General features: G+C 46.0%; 1 protein-coding gene across 4 annotated transcripts in view; it reads left to right on the top strand.

The window, feature by feature from the left end:
• O-fut1 (O-fucosyltransferase 1) overlaps window positions 1-17,344 on the top strand; it is a 211,244-nt gene extending 193,900 nt beyond the window's left edge. For all 4 annotated transcript variants that reach the window (XM_075677794.1, XM_075677795.1, XM_075677796.1 and 1 more), the window contains one exon: window positions 14,724-17,344. The gene's annotated coding sequence lies outside the window, so the exon portion shown is untranslated. The remainder of the gene's footprint in view (window positions 1-14,723) is intronic.
• Window positions 17,345-18,126: the final 782 nt, after the last annotated feature.

Below are 18,126 nucleotides of genomic sequence, written 5' to 3'. Positions count from 1 at the left end.
GGGGGGGGGGGGGGCAGGAGGAAAGGCTTGCACTATCTTCTGCAGCCCTTGCGGGAGCACGCGAGACGTTCATTTGAGGGATTGCCAGCTGTTTCTGCGCAGGTGCGAGTAAAGGCGGGTGCGAGTAAAGGCGGGTGCGAGTAAAGGCGGGTGCGAGTAAAGGCGGGTGTGAGAGAGAAATATCTTGGGGCTTTTGCTCCTTGGATATATGATTCTGCAAAATCAAGCATCTTTCCTTTCTTTAGATCACTATCATCTGTGGGGAGCACTCACGCCCATCTTCCCCTGCGTCGTCGCGTTGACAGCCGGTCGAGCTGGCATAGACACGGGAGAGGCACACTACGCCCTCTCCCGATTCTTCCTCGCTCTCGCAACACACCTGCACCCTTCCTCCCTGACTAGCGGGCAGGTAGCTGATGAGCGAGGAGGACATTCCCCTCGCCTAGGTAAAAAGGTACAAAAAGCACGACCGGGGGACACTTTCCCTCTCTGACGCTGGACTCCTAACCTGCCGGACTGGAGTACCTGCTGCAACCCGTGAGTGACCTCGTTTGCCTGACTATCCTGGGCAACGGGTCCAGCCTATTTATTACTATTACAGAGAGGATGTCCCTCTGCCAGTGTTCTTCATTGCCGGTAGCAATAAACATTCTTACAGTTGACGCCGCTGGTTGCCTTATTCGTTCTAAACTCGACGTAGCCGTGATTCCCACGCAACGGGTTGGGGAGTACCACGAAGCGACTGCGTGGGGCTAGATCCGGAGCTCGCCTTCAGCCCTAGCCGCACGCAAAGTGGAACCCCCACACATCATATGATTCTGCCTGGGCACTACGGAGGAGGTTTCTTTAGAGTTGGTTGTGGGCATTTGTGCCTAGGCGCTCCGGCATTGCGGAGTGGGATTGAGTTTGTTTATGCTCGGACGCTGGCTGCCGGTGCGGTAAAATAGGTGAAGCAGCGGGCACTGACGCCCGATTTAGCAACCACTGTGTCAGACAGAATGTTTCGCACCTGCGGCGCTCATTCTAAGTCAGTCGTGGCAGATCATAGTTCGCGATCGTAGTAGAGCTCGTGCCGCATATATTGAAAATATAGAAGGCAGAGCGCCTTAGCAAGTCTATCCGACGTACCTTCAGATGTAAAGTTCTTACTGGTGTTGCAGAAGTCACGGGGTGCGGCAGTGCTGAACTTAGCCTCACAGGTTGGTGGCTGAATGTAAATATATTTATTCAATCGTGTTTTTTACTAGCTGTAGCAACATGTCATTATTTCGCATTATTGGCGGCGCCTCCAGGACACCAAAGCGGCAATGGCGACACCAAAGCTAGAACCCGGACTGGTCCGCGGTTTGGGGCTCGGTGAGGATGAAGCATGCAAGGGATGTATAAGATAGGCTATTCTCTATCGCGGACAGCCATTTTTTTTTTAGATGAAATGAGCACCACGAAATCGACTCGTCGTGAGATTATTATTATCAGCCTATTTTTGTGTCCACTGCAGGACGAAGGCCTCTCCTTGAAATCTCCAATTACACAAGTGAAGCCCTCTATACTTAAATTTCGGGTCTTAAATGCTATGCCTTTGCTGGTTAAAGGTGCCGGATGCAAAGGCCGAAGCGTGCCTCGGGTGTATAAAATCAGCTGCCCACTATCGTGGACAGCCAATTTTTTATGCGAACACCGCCTGGCACGCTTATCCGCAGCCCCAAACCTCGGGCCGCCCTGCTTCCAGCTTTGATCCCCCTGCTACCCCTTGGGTGCCCTGGAGATCCTGCGCTGCCTGCTTTATTATGACCTCAGGTGCTCTCCTGAGGCCTCCTTTTGCCGGTTACATGTGCCCTCCTGGTGCAGTGCTTGTAAAAAATGCAATCTATTGTTGCCACGAAAAAGGCGACTCGTGACTTATGCAACACCAGTCACAACCTTGCCCCTTCAGACACAGCGATCACCAAATGGGGTGTCCGTGCCCACTGGCTCACCGCGCAGGCAGCCAGCGGCGGAGCGTAAACTCATCCGCACTCCGCAATGCCGGCATGTCTAGGGGACAAACGCATACAACATGCGCTAAGAAACCTCCTCTGTAGTGTCTAGGCACACTCATATATTCACGGAGCAAAAGCCCCGAGATTTTCTCACTCACGCCCGCACATACTCGCGCCTGCGCACAAACAGCTGGCGATCCCCCAAATGAATGTCTCGCACGGGAGCACGGCTCAGCGCAATCTGCTTGCGGTGCAGTTGGCGCGGTGCATTTGTGTTTCGGAGGGTAGGGCGTCGTGGAGCTATGGGCGCAGCCCATTCGTGTTCGGAGGGGTGGAAGGGCGACGGGAGAGAGCCGTGCGGAGATGGCTGGAAAATGAGCGTGCGGCGGCTGTAGGAGCAGTGGCCCATCGTGCAGCAGCTAGAATTTCTCGTTTTCTTTTTTTCTTTTCAAGGATTTTGCATTTCACTACTGTTCGACTTGGACACCCAGCAGCCAGACTTTATCGTTATAACTGGTAATGCGGCGTTGGGGCATTGTAGTAAGCGGTTTATTTCACCATAGAAAACATACAAAAGTCAATGGTGCAGCAGCTTCGCATTGTTCTCATTGTTATAACCAATATATGGTTCAAACTGGGATCGTCATAAGTGGGTTCGACTGTATGCCAATTCCTTCGCGATGTCAGTTTTCTGCCCGCCGCCTTTTTACACTTTGTTTATCTGCAGAACTTTCTGCTCCAAAGTCCGACACTTTCTCCCGAAGACTGACGGAGCCATTTATCACTGTAGACCACAAATGCATGTGCTAGGCAAGTCAATTGAAGCACTCCGAATAACACACAATCATATGGCCTGCAGCACAGATCCAAATGCACGCGCCGTCAGTGCCAAAGTGACTGAATGTGGCGTGCAACGCAGAAGACAGAAGCTTCAAAATGTCGTCAGGTTATCTCGCTTTCCTCATCAGTGTGCGCTGGTGATAGCGACGGTTGCAATAGCAGGCTTGGCATAGGCTTCACGTGTAGCGGAAGAAAGGTGATTGGAGTTGTGGAGACCAAGAAGCAGGAACCGTGGAAGGGCACCTGTTGGTGGAAGATTGTGCTTGGGAGGGCAGGCCGCAAGAGGGCAGCTTTGGAGGAGCAGCGACGTCGAAACTGGCAGCGAGGAGGCGAGGGGTTGACATGAAGGCGAGTGAGAGGAGTGGCTGACGTCCAAACTGTTTCCAGACTGGAGAGCGAATGAGGAGGGGAAGGCAGTGGGGGCTGCTTTTATAGGGGGGGGGGGAGGTCATGGAAAGCTATGAGAGTATCGTGCTAGAAAGCACCGCAGATGCTGTGGCTCGAGTCTGAGGTTGTGTTTGTTGTGCACAAAAAACGATTAGCTGCTCATTGCGGGTACACAATGAAATCATGAAAACTGAACAGTTTTGCAGTAGGGGCTTTGCATGATCACTGGGCGATTTTTCCCTGAGGTGTACAGCCGTAAAGTTTGCAAAAAAGGAGTTTTTCGGCACGCCATTGTCAATGACACTGTGCTAGTTCTAGGGTTCGAGTGTCGGTGTTTGCGCACCGTCACGTCCGTGCCATTGACAAATGTCTAGGATCAAAATTCAGTGACCCTATCCCGCATTTAGACTTTGTCTAAAGTCGTATGGCATGAATCGAGCATGACCGGCTTGAGAAAATCACCGGGGAAACACCAGCTTGCGTTGACCCACCATGTTGACAGCCTGACTTGCCGCTGGCGACGTTTGAATTTTTCGTGTTTTCAGCAAGTTATCGATAGATTTGTACTGTAAAAAGTGCAACGAAGCAAGGGGCGGTGTTTTATTGCAATGCAGGCTAATTATGGCAAGCGGCGAGCAAACTTCTAGACTGGTTTCCCCAAAGTCGTCTTCCCAATTTGTTAATGTTGCTTCTCGCATCAAACATGGCACTTCTAATCGGAGGGACACTTCCTTTGTGCCTTTCGTCACATGTCAGCGCCAGAAGTGCTCTTTAGAGTGGTAAAACATTGTTCATCGAGCATACCCCATGGAATGCTATGGCGCAAGTCTGCCCACAGTCTTTTGGCCACTTTTCGGCATCCGAGAGACCGCGGTTTGCTGGCATCGCAAATGACCAGGAAAGATTTATTGTGTGGGTTCTATCACGGGGGACACCAGCTATGCAATTAAGACTGAGATTAATAGTTCAGGCGTGCTGCATCATGAAATTTGACATCTCCACAGTAAACATCTGGGAGCACTCGGCACTCACTTGATACTCGTTACTAGGCGGTCATCGGTCGTGGGTTTGGTTCTTTTGTGCCCTGTTTTGTGCTTGCATGAGACTAGTAGTAATTTGTTGGCGGTATTAATTTGACACTGCATGCACAAGAGGGTCTCCGCCTAGCGGAGGCACTTCACTCTAAGTGGGTCAAGCTCTTCGTGCACTTCGAGTAATGCATCTTAAAACACGTGCGTTTGAGTCGGGACCAGAAGAAATTTCAAGTAAATTGATTTCATTATAACAACAGATTACTGTATTTGGCGGCAAGGCAACTTTACCTTTTGGGACTTTGCTTTCCACCACACTCAACTCATTGGCAGAGTACCATATTTACACGATTGTAAGTCAACCACTTTATCTAAATTTGAAAATCCGAAGTAGGGGGAGTCGACTTACAATGGAAACCAAAACATGGCACCATCAAAAAAGCGAGACCAATTGGAGCTACAGCATAGTTAAAATTTTATGTTTGCTCTATGGCCCTACCCGTAGCTTTTCACTATCCCGCGTGTTTGTTCGCTTTTCAGAAGGGTTTTTCAGCATTTTTGAGAGTTTGACAGTGCACACAACATTCATGGGGGGGGGGGGGGGGGGGAAGGTGTTGATAGTTGATGGAAGCGCCGCTGTTCCATTCGCAGTGGCACCATCAGAACGGCGGCACTTGCGGGTAGTATTGGCAGTTCATGGAAGAGTAGACACTGCTCGCGGGTTTCTCTTTCCTTGTAGCTCTTAGCTTAGTTTGACCAAAGACATAGGCTTGACGCATTTCACTTGACTGCCGGCTATGTGCTACTTCCATGCTTCCTCAGTCATCATGAGTGCTCCCACTAATCATTCAGCACTCGTTCACAGCAGCGTTCAAGTGGGCTGCCATCCTTTAATGCCGAAGAAACAAATCATTGCGCAGCAGGCCATAGGTTCGATGTTTCTGAATGGGTGGTGCAAGAGTGGCGACTGCAGCGAAGCGAAATTTTCACCTGTGACGGCAAGTGAGGAATTTCCCATGTGCTGAAGTCTGGAGGCTTTCCGGAGCTGTAGGCCAAGCTTTCGGCGTACGTCACTGACATGCGTGATTGGTCTCTGCCACTGAAGTGCGACATGGTCATGAAACAAGCCCGGATCTTCGCCTTTTGAGGACCTGCTCCGCTGTGAGCACAACGAGTGGCTGGCGGCAGAAGACCGCGAACTTACACCAACCGTACCTGTCAAAACAGCCTCCCTGACGGCTGCGTGTGGTTGGGTACATTCGGCATGAGCTGCTGTTCCACAAGATGTTGTGGTGCGGTCGTTTGCCAAATGTGGAATTTCGCGACGACGCGCTGTGGGACAGTGGCAGCACTAGTGAAGACAAGTAGTCCAGTGACCATGTCAGCTACTATGTAATAAATTTTTGTTACCGAATGCTCCCTCGGGTATGCTCTCCTTTTTTTTTTCTGTCATGCGATATGGGGGAGTTGACTTACATTCGAGTCGACTTACAATCATGTAAATACGGTATGCGCATGACGCCATAGCTACAGTGGCCCACAGTGGCATGCCAGATTGCCTGTTTTCATCTCTCCACATCACAGACATGCCAGAAGTTATTTTACGACCAATGTCATCACGACATGAACTACTAACAAGATGCCCTTGTTTTAGTGTGCTCTCCATCTAAGCATGTTCCTCTTTTGGAAAACCTTCTCTTGCGATACTCCGGCCCTTACCGCATACTTCACCAGGTGACCCCTGTTGCATATGAAGTAACGCCACTCGACACAACCGTGCTTTTCACCTTCTTCTGACGTCATCCACGTCAGCCGCATCAAACCATACCTTTCTGGAACAAGTGAGCCACACAACCAATAAGGCACTTCTTCCGCCGGGCGTAATATAACAGTGTGTAATGTTGGAATAAGACGCCTTGCATTCTTGTCAAATTTTCGAACAACAATCTTCGGCGCACGTTGGTTAAACCATTAAAAAGCTATTTAATTATGCCTACTCTTCTTCCTGTTACAGTGTTTGTTCTATCAGAGACGGGTTGCCATAGGCTGCACGAAAATGATAGCCGTCACGTTATCTTCGTTTGTAATAACTGAGCATTTGTTGTAACTGGGATAGTTATAAGTGGACTCATCTGTATTTCAGAAGTTTTTAGGATTTTTTCCTTTTAGATGCAGGCATATCTTCACAATTTTTGTTCATTTTATTCTACAATCTTGTTTTTGACAATTTATATTTTTTATGACATATATGTCTATAATAAATGTCATATCCCTGAAAAACAGATTCATTTTGCTTTACCTTCATGTATTGCATAAAATTTTTAGTGCGATATTTTCTTCAGAAAAAGAAAATGTGTGTAACCTACAAATAAACAGTCATTTTCCCCATGGTAGGGTAAGAGTTAAAGGGAAGCTGAAGAGTCTGTCGAATTCTATAAGACGCTCATATACGTATGCGGAAACCTTATAAACTATCCAGGTAAAACTTCTTGGGCAATTTTTCACTTAGGAGCGACGTAATCGTCGGTTAAAATTGCGCTGTCGCTCTGCCCTCCGTCTAACGCCACGCGCTGCTGCTGATGCTGATGATGTGAGCAGAGACTGGAAACCGCGGTGTAGTGACATCAACACTGGCGTACCATTCCTTTGCAGTGTCTGCGACCGTGCCTGGCCGTGCTTGTTTCTGCATGCATGCCGTCATAAGCTGCTTCGCTCGACCTTGCATTCCTTTGTGTCTATGTAGAGTGGTAGTTAACATGCGCACCATCAATTGAAGTGGTGGGCTGACAATGCCAGCGTTCTGTGCAGCCTACGGTTGCACGAAAACCAACGTCCGCGACGATGTTGTCTTACGTTCGATGTTGTCTTGCCGCTTACGTTCTACGAGGAGGCATGCAGGAACATAACACTACAGTTGTTCACCCAGAAACGAACTCACTGGATCGCTGATTGCAGCTTAGATAAAAACATACTCACCAAAGAACATTTCCAACACAAAGAGGTCCTAACATTTCGCCTTCGTTCGCGTTGAAAGAATTGCTTGCACCAGCGTTTTTTGCTTCTTGGGGGGGCCAGCTTTTTGCAGTTGTCTCGTAGATGTAGGGAGTAAAGTATAAAGTATAAACCCCATGCAAGCAATCTGGCACGCGACAGCGACAAGCGATATGATGGAGATTGCGGTCGCGTTTGCTCGTCGCCTACAAGTTGTACCCCATGCGAGCGACGACTTCGAGCGACAGCGACGTCTCCTCAGTGTTGCCAGTATGAGGGCAGCTAATACACATCGCAACTGGTGTGACACTTGCTTTATTAATTTAAGTTTTGATGTGTTTTACTGTAAAAAGCAGCATAAAATATCTTTGAAGGTCTTGCAGTAGGTTCTTATCCTTGCGCGTATAAAAATTCAAGCGTTTGCTTGTTCCGTGTGACAATCGGAAGTACTTGAGTGATGTAGTACATCCAGTTCCGGCTTCGCGCTATTGGTTAGTCGCTCATAGCACTTCTGGGCGACGAGCGATAAATTCTAGATTTGCAGAACCGAGTGATCGAGCAACACGACCGAGCGATCTGTTCCAGCGACTGCCTGATCCGTCGCTCGAAGCCGTCGTTCGTTGCTGTCGCGCACAAAATAGCTCTCATGGGGTTTGGACTTAACGCTGAACTCCTCAAAGAAATGCAAGCTCTCGAAATTTTCCATCACCGTCTATACAAAACAGCACCAAACTACCTTGCACCGTGCTTCATGTGTACCGGCAGTGGCCGGTCCTGACGAACACCATTGTTGACGTCATGAGGCAACTGACCAATCACAGGCGGAAACGAGACGTGCGAGCTGCCCCAAGTGTGCTTCTGCACTTTTTGTCGAAATAAAAGCTGTTTGCGCTTTCTTTAGCTCAATTTCGATGCGATATTCGAATTCGGATGGTTGTAAACCATGCGTACAGCTCTTCACTCATTTTTTCTGGAATACCTTTCAGTTTCCCTTTAAGTTGTTCTGTCAGATAAAACAAGTTTGTTTCAAGAGACTTTTCATAAAACACGCACTACTCTGTTGCCGATTCTCTGCTATCAGTGCATCTGCAAACATTTGATGTAATAGTTCTGCAGAAACTCGCAAAGTGGACAGAAGTACATCCACCCGTTCGTAGCAGACGAGAAAGACAACCAAGAAATGCCGACAACTGGCCTGTTCGTTGATGTCTGCTCAACAGTGCCGCCAAAAAGAGCATCATGACCTCAGCCCTCCCCCTCACCTCTTCCCCATCGACTCACTCGTGTAGCTTTGGGTCCCGCCTGTTGCTGCTCCTGGCCTTTCGTCCAAGCTCCTCCCGAAGTACCGCAGGCCGTGCCGCGTGGTTGTGCAAACATCACCGGTTAATTATGTGGTCGAACCCGTATCGCCATCTCCCGATCTGCGTTATTGGGGGCGAGAGACTGTTTACATTGACCGGCTGAAGCAGTATTACGATCGCCTCACCTCTTTCTAGGTCGCCAAGATGGCTACTTTTCAATTCCGGGGGTGATTGTGACGAAGAGGATCGGCAGGCTGAAAAGCCCCATTGCCATTGCGTGGCTCGTATCCAGTTTGCTCTCTGGCTGCGCCCTACTTGCTGGTGCTGAGTTTGTCGCTGCTGCTCTACAAGCCGAATAAACCCCCCTTACAGCTCCTTTACTTTAAGTAATGCGAGCTCGGCAGATTTGTTTTTTTGAAAGCCAAATTAGACATCATTTATAACATTATGCTTATCAAAAAAATTCTGCAGCCAGACATTTATTGCGTTCTGATATACTTTTAACAAAACAGGCAGAACTGATATTGGATGATAATTCGACATTTGTTTTGGGTTGCCTCCTCTAAAGATAGGACATACTCGAGCAATTTTCAAATTATCTGGCCGTAGTAAAGGATAGGTTAATAATATGGGCAAGAGGAGCTGATATTACGTTGGCTATGTAATTTATCGGTGCAGGTTTTACTCTATCATATCCAGCAGCACAGTTGTTCTTGATTTTGTTAATTTCTTCTATTTCATGACATGTGACAGGGTTTAGTAGAATGGTGTTGGGAATGCTGTAATGCTGTAAGTTCATCAATGTTATGACCTACACAAAGTTAAATCTAGCTTCACTTGTACAAGTTTGGATGTGATTTATATGCTTGAATGTTCCTTCTGTAAGAAACAATATATCGGTAAAATGAGACAATCAGTGAACGTCAGATTAAATGGACACTGCGTGGACACAACTAAACAGCTTCCCAAAGCCATCACCGAGCATTTCAACCAAACAGGTCATAACTGTGGTGAACTTAAACTCTATATCTTAGTCAAATTTGTGTTCTATACGAGAAAGAAAATACAGAGAATCATACCTTATCCATAAGTTCAAGACATTGCAACCAATAGGCATAAATGTTTCAAAGATAGCTTTAGAATCTATTCGCCATGCTAAATTTTAAGCTATACGCAGCAACACTTAGTTTGGTAGCTTAGATTTTTTTTCTTACTTATTTATTTATTCCATTTCAGTATTCTCTTAAAGGGACCCTGAAATGATTTTGACAATTTTCTTAAAACGTACTGAGTCGTTAGAGTAGGTCCTTCTGATCATTAATTGATGCATCTGAGTGCTCTGCCCAAAGCGTGTAATTTATTATAAGGTTTTAAAAATGCACATCGTTCCAGATCACAGTACACTGGTCAGCGGAATTTTAAGCCGCCCCTACCCATATGACATAAATCACCCGTACGCTGTCGGTGGGACGACCTATCTAATTGGCTGGCCAGGGCGCATGATCGATAATTTTTCCAACTTTATGGCAAACAAATGATGCTCGTAATAGTTGGAATGTTAGTTAATTTGTTTTTATAAAAAGAAAGTGACATAAAGAGAATGCACAAGAACAATTTTTCAGTGAACTTAAGCACTTCCGGCACACAGCAAGTGTCGTCTGCTTGTATTACAATGTGCTCTGTCTTTGACGAGAGCTCCGCCATCAGTGTCGGTCTCAGTCTTTTCGCGAGCACCATGATTCGACTTTGTTGTGTTGTGAACTGCAACCGTAGCGACTGGCAAAATGTCAAGCTGTGACATCTTGTCCCTCTGCAAGGCAGCAGACGAGCGAATTGGCTGCAGTACATCGGAATGCCGCTATCCGATCGGCACTAGGATTTGTGCGTTTGCGGCCGTCACTTTACTGCGGAAGATTACTAATGCAATAGCGTTTCGCGAGTCCGGTGTTAGGGCAAACACAAGTGTAAGAGGACAGGGCCTGGCCACTTGACTGCCATTTAGCAGAAGCGCAAATGTGAATGGTCTGCACGGTGCACCCACCTGGTGGCACAGAGCTGGACTAAAGCAGTAACGAAATGTATTCTTCTTTGCCGCTGTTGTAAACTTTTTGCAGGAGTGTAATCATCAAAACGTTGTTTTTGTAAATGTTTAAAATGTTTTACACTTGGTTAGAGCAATATTAGCGCTTTGTTTGACTGGTTAAGCTCTGCGACAACAAGTGGCTGGACCGTGCAGACCTATCAGGCCGCTCACGTTATGTCTACGCTAAAGTTCCTTCATCAGTTTGAGTTTATGCATCCAGCCATCTGCCGAAATGCCCAGCTTGCCTGTGGTTACCGGAATACCAGACGTGTTTGGCGCTTCGTCCGAATGCTTGCAACACATGCTGCTTTGATAGCTCTCGCTTGGGGTCGACTGCCAAGCAAGCTGGCGGAGAGTTTGGAGAGGCTTTGCGCTCTCGCTCCTAGAGAACCAGAAGTCGACGACATGGCGTGCCATCATGACGCAGAGCCAGTGAAGGTGGAGCTCAGCCCCGATCACTCGGCGAACGAGTTGAGGGGAAAATGCATGACTGTGGAGGAGGGTAACTTGTAATCGTCGATAGCTCTCTTAATATGAAACGTTTCACACAAATTGTGGTGTGAATGATTAACTTTAGCTGTACCCTACACGTCTACAAAATTTGTCCGAACCGTTTCAGGGGCCCTTCAAATTTTTTTTTCACGAGCACCGGTTTCTGCTGCTCCTTTTATTATTTCTTTCAGAGACATGATAGCATACGACCACCAGCGAAACAGGTAATAGAGGGCTGCTGTGCACACTGTTGACACGCCGGCTGACACACGGCCGTTGGCACGTGATTGACAGATGGCCGTGTCACTGGCCTTGTGCACAGCACTCCTTTATTCTCAATTCTACACCCTCGCCGCTAACACACCTTCGTTTGTTTCCACACCCACCCACCTTACGCCCTCTCCCCTTTATAAGAACCCCACCTATATATACTGTGGCAAGGAAAGCATATGTCGCCTTGAAGGAGACAAGTCCACATGTCAAAATGTTGGCTCCCACTTTCACCTTGTTCTTGTTTTGCTCATCGTTTTGGATTACCATCTCCCGACTTCCCCCTGTTCTCCCTATTTTTCTAATAGTTGCATGCCCCTATTTTGCGGGCATGGGTATCGCGGGCCCCAATTTGAGAACCACTGTGTTAAAGCATTGAAATTAGAAGTACCATATTTAAGCATTAGTTTGTTCCACCTATTTTATTAATGCAAAGAAGTTCGCTTTTAACGGACTGCGCTACAACGGACTACCAGCTACAGCGGACGAAATTAGCGGCAATTTTTGCCATGTCATACTTTTGCCGTGTCGACACGGGCTGACAACTGACTTGCGAGGGTCAGCTGACTATTGCGGCTCAATATCGCGCGCGCGAGGTTGGGGCAGAAATGCGCCATCTTCTTTCGCATACGAGGCACGGGGGAGGCGAGAGAGAGCTGGGTTTCACTTCAGCGGCTGCTGCTTACAGTGCGGTCACCGTATCTAGCGATCTGTGATGTGGACAAAGTGCGCCCAGTGCTGGTAGCTTTGTATGCGCAGTGCTTTCAACGTTTAGTTCGCATTGAAGCGAGAGACAGCACAAAAGTCAATATGCTCGCTGCTGCTACCACGCTTAATTTGCTTAATTTGCTATCGCAATCGATGCTTCGCCTTTGGGGCGAAACTGCGGCTTTTTTGTTTGTTTTTTACTTTGGACGTTCTTCACTCACTCTTCAAAATAATGTTGTTAGATGTGGTGACGAAAGTTTCAGAAGTGAGGCGTTTCAGGTATTAAGGACTTCGGATAAAACGGATGTTTTTTGTTGAATTATCAGGGTCCATTGTAATGAGAGTCGACTGTATTTTGTTATGTCCACATTTGTCGTAAGAAGCTTGAGCTGATATACCACATTTGCTAGCTAGCTTTGTAACCTGCTAGCAGTGAGAAAACAAATCTACTGTTTTTGCACATTTCCACTCATCATTTATCTTTGAACAAATTCCTTGCTTTTGATGTTTGCATCTTTCCCTACATGTGAATTTCTTGTTTTCTTAATTCTGTGCTCTCCCATGTAGTTTTTGGCTTTCCTTCTGCCATTCAAGGAGTGCTTTGCTAGCAAAGATGGCAGAAATGTGGCTGTTGGCTACACTTAGAATTGGCTTGTTGCTTGTTTTAATATCTGATCCAAAACAGCTGTGCTCACATGTGGCACTTTTGCTTGGGCATTTCCCGATCTTGGCTGCCAATATATCTGGAAACCATTAGGCACATTCCCTAGTTGAGGACATCTGGAGTTTAAGGTCGTCAGTGCTCTCATGCAAGCTCACACAGGAATACCACTTGTACCTCCTGGTCACCGTTTTGTGCAGCATTTGTTTGTTCATTTGGCCTTGCATCAATCATCTTGAGTGGGGGGGGAGACTGCATGTAGCCAGTAGGCAAGGCTAGTTTCTATAGCCCTATTTTCAATGGGTGCTGCCGTATTACATAGGCAGTGGCACCATCTTAGAGCTGTCGGCTTGCTGGCTTTGACGAGTGCTGTGTGTAGCCAGGAGGCATACACTCAATGGCAGTCAGTGGCAGTTTTTGGTAATTGCTTTTGCACTCGCACAGTCTATTGACATGGCACCTTCTACATGACAAGCATTCAGGTGAGATGTACTAAAATGAGGTCTGCAGGGCTGGAGTTTCTGCTGGCGTTCAGGTGGATGGATCACTCAGCACAATGTGTGTGTGCATATTTAAGCCTACAAGTAGCCTCAAAGATCAGTTGCGTACATTTCTAAAAAAATTAGTTTCAGAAGTGTTATGAGCTCACTGCTACATTCTCATTGTAACTTTAATTAAAGCTCTGGCTTAGCAGCAATGAGTAGTTAAGAAACATGTGACGATTGTAACAGCATGGGTACCATTCTGCTGCAGAATAAAGTTCTACTGTTTGCTTCCTCAGGTGTTCAAATTATTATCTGTAGATACATTAATTGTGTGACTACCTCGTTTGTGGATGCGGTTGTCACCCACCAATAAAGTAGTTTTGGTTAGAAATGTAGCATACCGTTCAGTGTGAATCATACTTGTCGAGTGGTCATGCAGCCAGTTTGGGAACTGCTAGCGTTCAAAGCAGGGGTAGATGCTGGGCCACTGATCTGTTTGTTCTGTTTAGCGCATGGCCTGAGCATGCAGCATGACTATACGAAGCCCTATTGTGGAGTTTATGCTTTTTTTTTCGCTAGAGAAGGCTACAAAATTGACCAGTTGGTCAATTTAGACAAGAGTACATTACTCTGACTACAAACCATAAGAGGATGAAAACCGCTTTTTTTTTCCAGTTTTGTTTGTTCTGTCCTTTAAGACGCACTCACCCATGTTATGGAAATTGCGTCTTCACAAAAAATAACTATTGGATTCTTTTTATGCAATCCCCTTTGTTTTGCAGGGCAGAAAGGCAGTGCCAAAGCACAGAGCTTATATGTATTGTATTGGTTTACCAGCTGCAGTGATTGCTGTGTTGAGCAATGCCATCGGCCTCATACGGGAGACTAATGTAGACATAGCTTATGCTTGAGAGCGATGCCAGTGGCTGACGCAAGTATTTTATACTGAGGGGTGCTTTGATGTTTCGGGGTTGCGTTGGGTTGGCTGTACATGGGTACTCTTATGTCTTAGTTCCCACGCCAAGCGATCACATAGTGAGAAGATTTTCCAATTCTCGCTGGCAATTCACAGACACCGCTGCCGTTTGTCAAGTGGAAACCGGTATAGCCAAAGTATTTCACAACACATACACACACCGCGGCTGATGATGCACATTGCTTGTTTATGCAGCGAACAGATATTCCCGCATACTGTAGTTACTACTGCATCAAAAGGATACACAGTGGTTCCTCGAGGACAGTGTATGAACTAACATCTTGTGAATTTCTTGAGAACGAGCTAAAATAACTCCATCGTTCCACGGCAAGCAACGCCAGCACATTCAAGCTGTTCCATGCTGACTCGCACAACCCAGAGAGGAGGAAAGGCTCGTGGCACGTCCTTTCCTCCTTGCCCAGTGAAACGGTCTATAGCACAGCGGTCTTGGGAAGTGGTAGAATGAAACTTTGTCGAGAATACTAAGTACAATCCATTTATTTTTTTGTGCTCTTGCAGGACACATCGTTCACAAGTCACCACTGTTCACGTCAATTCTGTCCAGGGACTGCGGAATCCAAGGAAGCCTAATGACATTTGCTGCCTTTCGTGGACTGTTCTTTGTTGTGAAAACTGTGCAGGCTGTCAACAAAAGGCAAACACAGTCGAGTGAGATGAGATTAGCAGCCACAGGTTTTAGTTGATGATGCAAACAGGCGATCACCGGGAGAGGCCTTTGTCTCGTAGTGGACCTAGTAAATAGGCTAATGACAATGACAGGCTTTCACTTGTACAAGAGTGTAAGATGCATTGTACTTTACTATGCAGCAGCTGCTAAACGTGGCCTCTATAGCAGTTTGCACACATCACAGAAGTTAGTAAGTGGTCCTTTATTTTCGTTAATTCGCTGCATTCCCAGGACCAATGCTCGAAAAAAAAAAAAAGAGAGCCTGTCTTGCCTACGAGGTTGTTAAAATACCCATTGTGGTCACAGGTGTAACCCTTATCCAGTGCTTGTGTTTTTGCTACTTTAAAACATACCAGTGGTCATTCTGTGCACTTTTGTCTGTTTGACAAATGATATGTACTTATGCTTTTAGTTGAAATGATCTTTTTTTTTTCCTCATAAGCCTGTGATGTGAAATTTCGGGTGAAGCCACCATTGACTCATTAAGTGGCATATTTTTTCACATTTATTTCGAGTCCCTTGCCTAAAGGTGAGAGGCATTTTTTATATACATCATGCAGCTATCACATGCCAGGAAAATGCTGTGTCAAGCTAGTGGGAACCAAACCCACAAATGCCCTCATTGTTTGTGTTGCTTCATTATTAGTGCTCTCATTTCATGATCTTTATTTCACTGGGTATTTGGAATCTGGTTTCTGTGCTGTCCTGACTTGAAGTATTGTGCTTCTACTGCTTGCTACGACATTGCTGCAACTGATAGTCTGTTGAATGACGGCAGTCTGTTGGCTAGTTTCAAGTGGCTAACTGTGCCAAGAGAAAAGAGTGGAGCAAAGGACAAAAATAAAGCAAGCATATCACTGCACCGTGCATGGCTTTATTTGTGCTTCTCATTGCGTCCTCACCTCGGTGCACAGTCAGTCACCAGCTGGCACAAAATTAGATCTTTTTTCCCCTTTTTTTCTGCCGGTTTTTGTACAAAAAGTCTGCTCCACTCAGGGCCAACATCATCCACTGTCTCTCCATTCCAATGCCATGGTGCGTAAAGCACTCGTAAACCAGCAATGCAGTCGAAGAAAATTTGATGATACAGGTGGAATATGTGTGGTGTCTAGCTTCTCAAGGTTGCGCAAATGTGCTTTCTGATGAGCAGTCCACATAAAGCAGTAGTGACACTGGCCACTGTTGTCATTGAGCCCAGGATAGCATGCCTGGTTACATTATTGCTTTCACAATTTCTATTTTCCTACTTAGCTGGTTGTCTGCATAGAACGGTGTGATGGCCACACATGCTTTCGTACTGGTGCCTTTCGTAATCTGGCATGATAAGAAATTGCGGCAAAAAATAAAAGAGGTGCTCTGGCCAGCCACTCCTCTACATAATAGAATGAGAAACAGTGCCTATGACAAACACAAGTGTGCATGACACAGCAAGTATTACTGAAGCTGTCAGTCATGAAACAATGCTGTGTCATTACATGCAATGCTTGCCCATTATAATTTGACAATAGCTCCCCTGTCTCAGCTCTAGTGCACAAACAAGCAAGTAAACATGCTGTTAGGCATGAATTATATAATGCACAAGTCAAACCTCATCCTAATGAAATGGGTTAGAACAAACTAATTGTAATTCCCTTACAAAGTTCAATAGAAACCCACAGAATAAAATGTCATTTTACTGAAGCAAACATATCCCATAAATGGAGGTAACAAACATTTGTTTAGTTCGTAGTGAAGATTTACTGATTATTTCGCATCGACTAGGCCGAAATGTGGTGGCACGTGATGCTGCTAGCAATTTCTCTGGTGCAGCAGTTCAAAACAAAATCCTGTAAGCTGCCGGTTACCTGGCATCCAGCAAACCGGCTGTGAATATGCATTAGTGTTGATGACGACATTAGAAACAGCAGTAGTCTGGGTCGCCAAAGACAAAGCAGAAACCAATTGCAGAAACCAAACCTTCAGCGGTGCACTGCAAGTTTTTCATTGGTTCTGCCAGTACAAGTAAATCATAGCAACACTCTCCCCAGGGCGACCGTGGGAGGGGGGGGAGCAATGTTTACAGCAGTGTAATAGATATAAACTAATGTTGGCTCCCTCTTCAATTACATTATAATAGTCAATTTTTACTTATTCTAAATAGAAATGGAAAGCACAGCTTAAAATGGTATGCAACGTCTGTGTTAGGAGGTGCATAGTAAGATTTTCGTTTAAACATCAGAATGTTATTTAGTGTCAAAAGGATGTGGCTAAGGAGCACTGGCATGTCGATTGCTCATGAGCCAGGGTGATACTTTGTCATACTGCCATATCATTGTAGTTTCTTCAGTAATGTACAGTGTATGCATGGCTGTAGGCATTTTCAACTTTTGTTTTTTTACCACTTTTTCAACTTGTTTTATTTTTCTTCCTGAACACATTTTTGTCCTTCAAATAAAAAGTTGCTTTCCTTTCATCAGTGACCATTTCTTTCAAATGGCATTTTGTTTGTTCTTTTCCTTTGGAAATGTGGAGGCAAATACATATTCACAGAAAAGGTTACTTACTCATTCAGCAACCTTGCCAGTATTTATAGCTGGGGTTATAGGCCGTGACACCTGTTTCTTATCACTTAGTGTAAAATTGCTGTAAACGTATATGTTGTGCAGGATACCGGGGTTGATGTGATTATGAGGCCACAATTATCCTTTTAGCAGTGAACGATTCTGCTGCTCTAAAGGCTGCAGATGCCGAGTTCCCAATTATTCAAGCTCCGTCCCTTCTCATCGCACTCACTGCCTTTTTGTTGTGGCCTCCCAAAGGCCACAGTGCCATATTCACGCCAAAGTGTTGGCGTGAATAGGGTCATTGGAAAGCCTCACCAGCCAAGTGCATTTGTGGCGCAGCCTGCTAAAGCGCCAGTTTATTGCCATATTGTGATGTGGGCTCGCTTCCAACCAGCATAAAATAAATTTAAGGGATCTTTCTTGTCATCTTAGAGCGGCATATTTTCACTTGCACACATCTTTTTACCCAAGATGACGTCAAAAAAGTACACAGAAAAAAAAGCACGTACTGGCACACAACCAGTAACCTAAAAATGCTCAAAGTGCTTTATTGAAGACCAGCACCGACAGAGTATCACATACCCAATGCATTTATGGCATAGCTCGCTAAAGTGTTGGCATCAAAGAGGTTCATTGAAGACCGGCACATTCCACATGCATATGTGGCGCAGCCTGCTAATGCGCCAGTTTT

The sequence above is a fragment of the Dermacentor variabilis genome, unplaced genomic scaffold (genome assembly GCF_050947875.1).
Source record: "Dermacentor variabilis isolate Ectoservices unplaced genomic scaffold, ASM5094787v1 scaffold_13, whole genome shotgun sequence".
Taxonomy (NCBI): Eukaryota; Metazoa; Arthropoda; class Arachnida; order Ixodida; family Ixodidae; genus Dermacentor; species Dermacentor variabilis.
The sequence above is the reverse complement of the archived record's forward strand: the minus strand, read 5'-3'. Positions and strand labels throughout refer to the sequence as shown.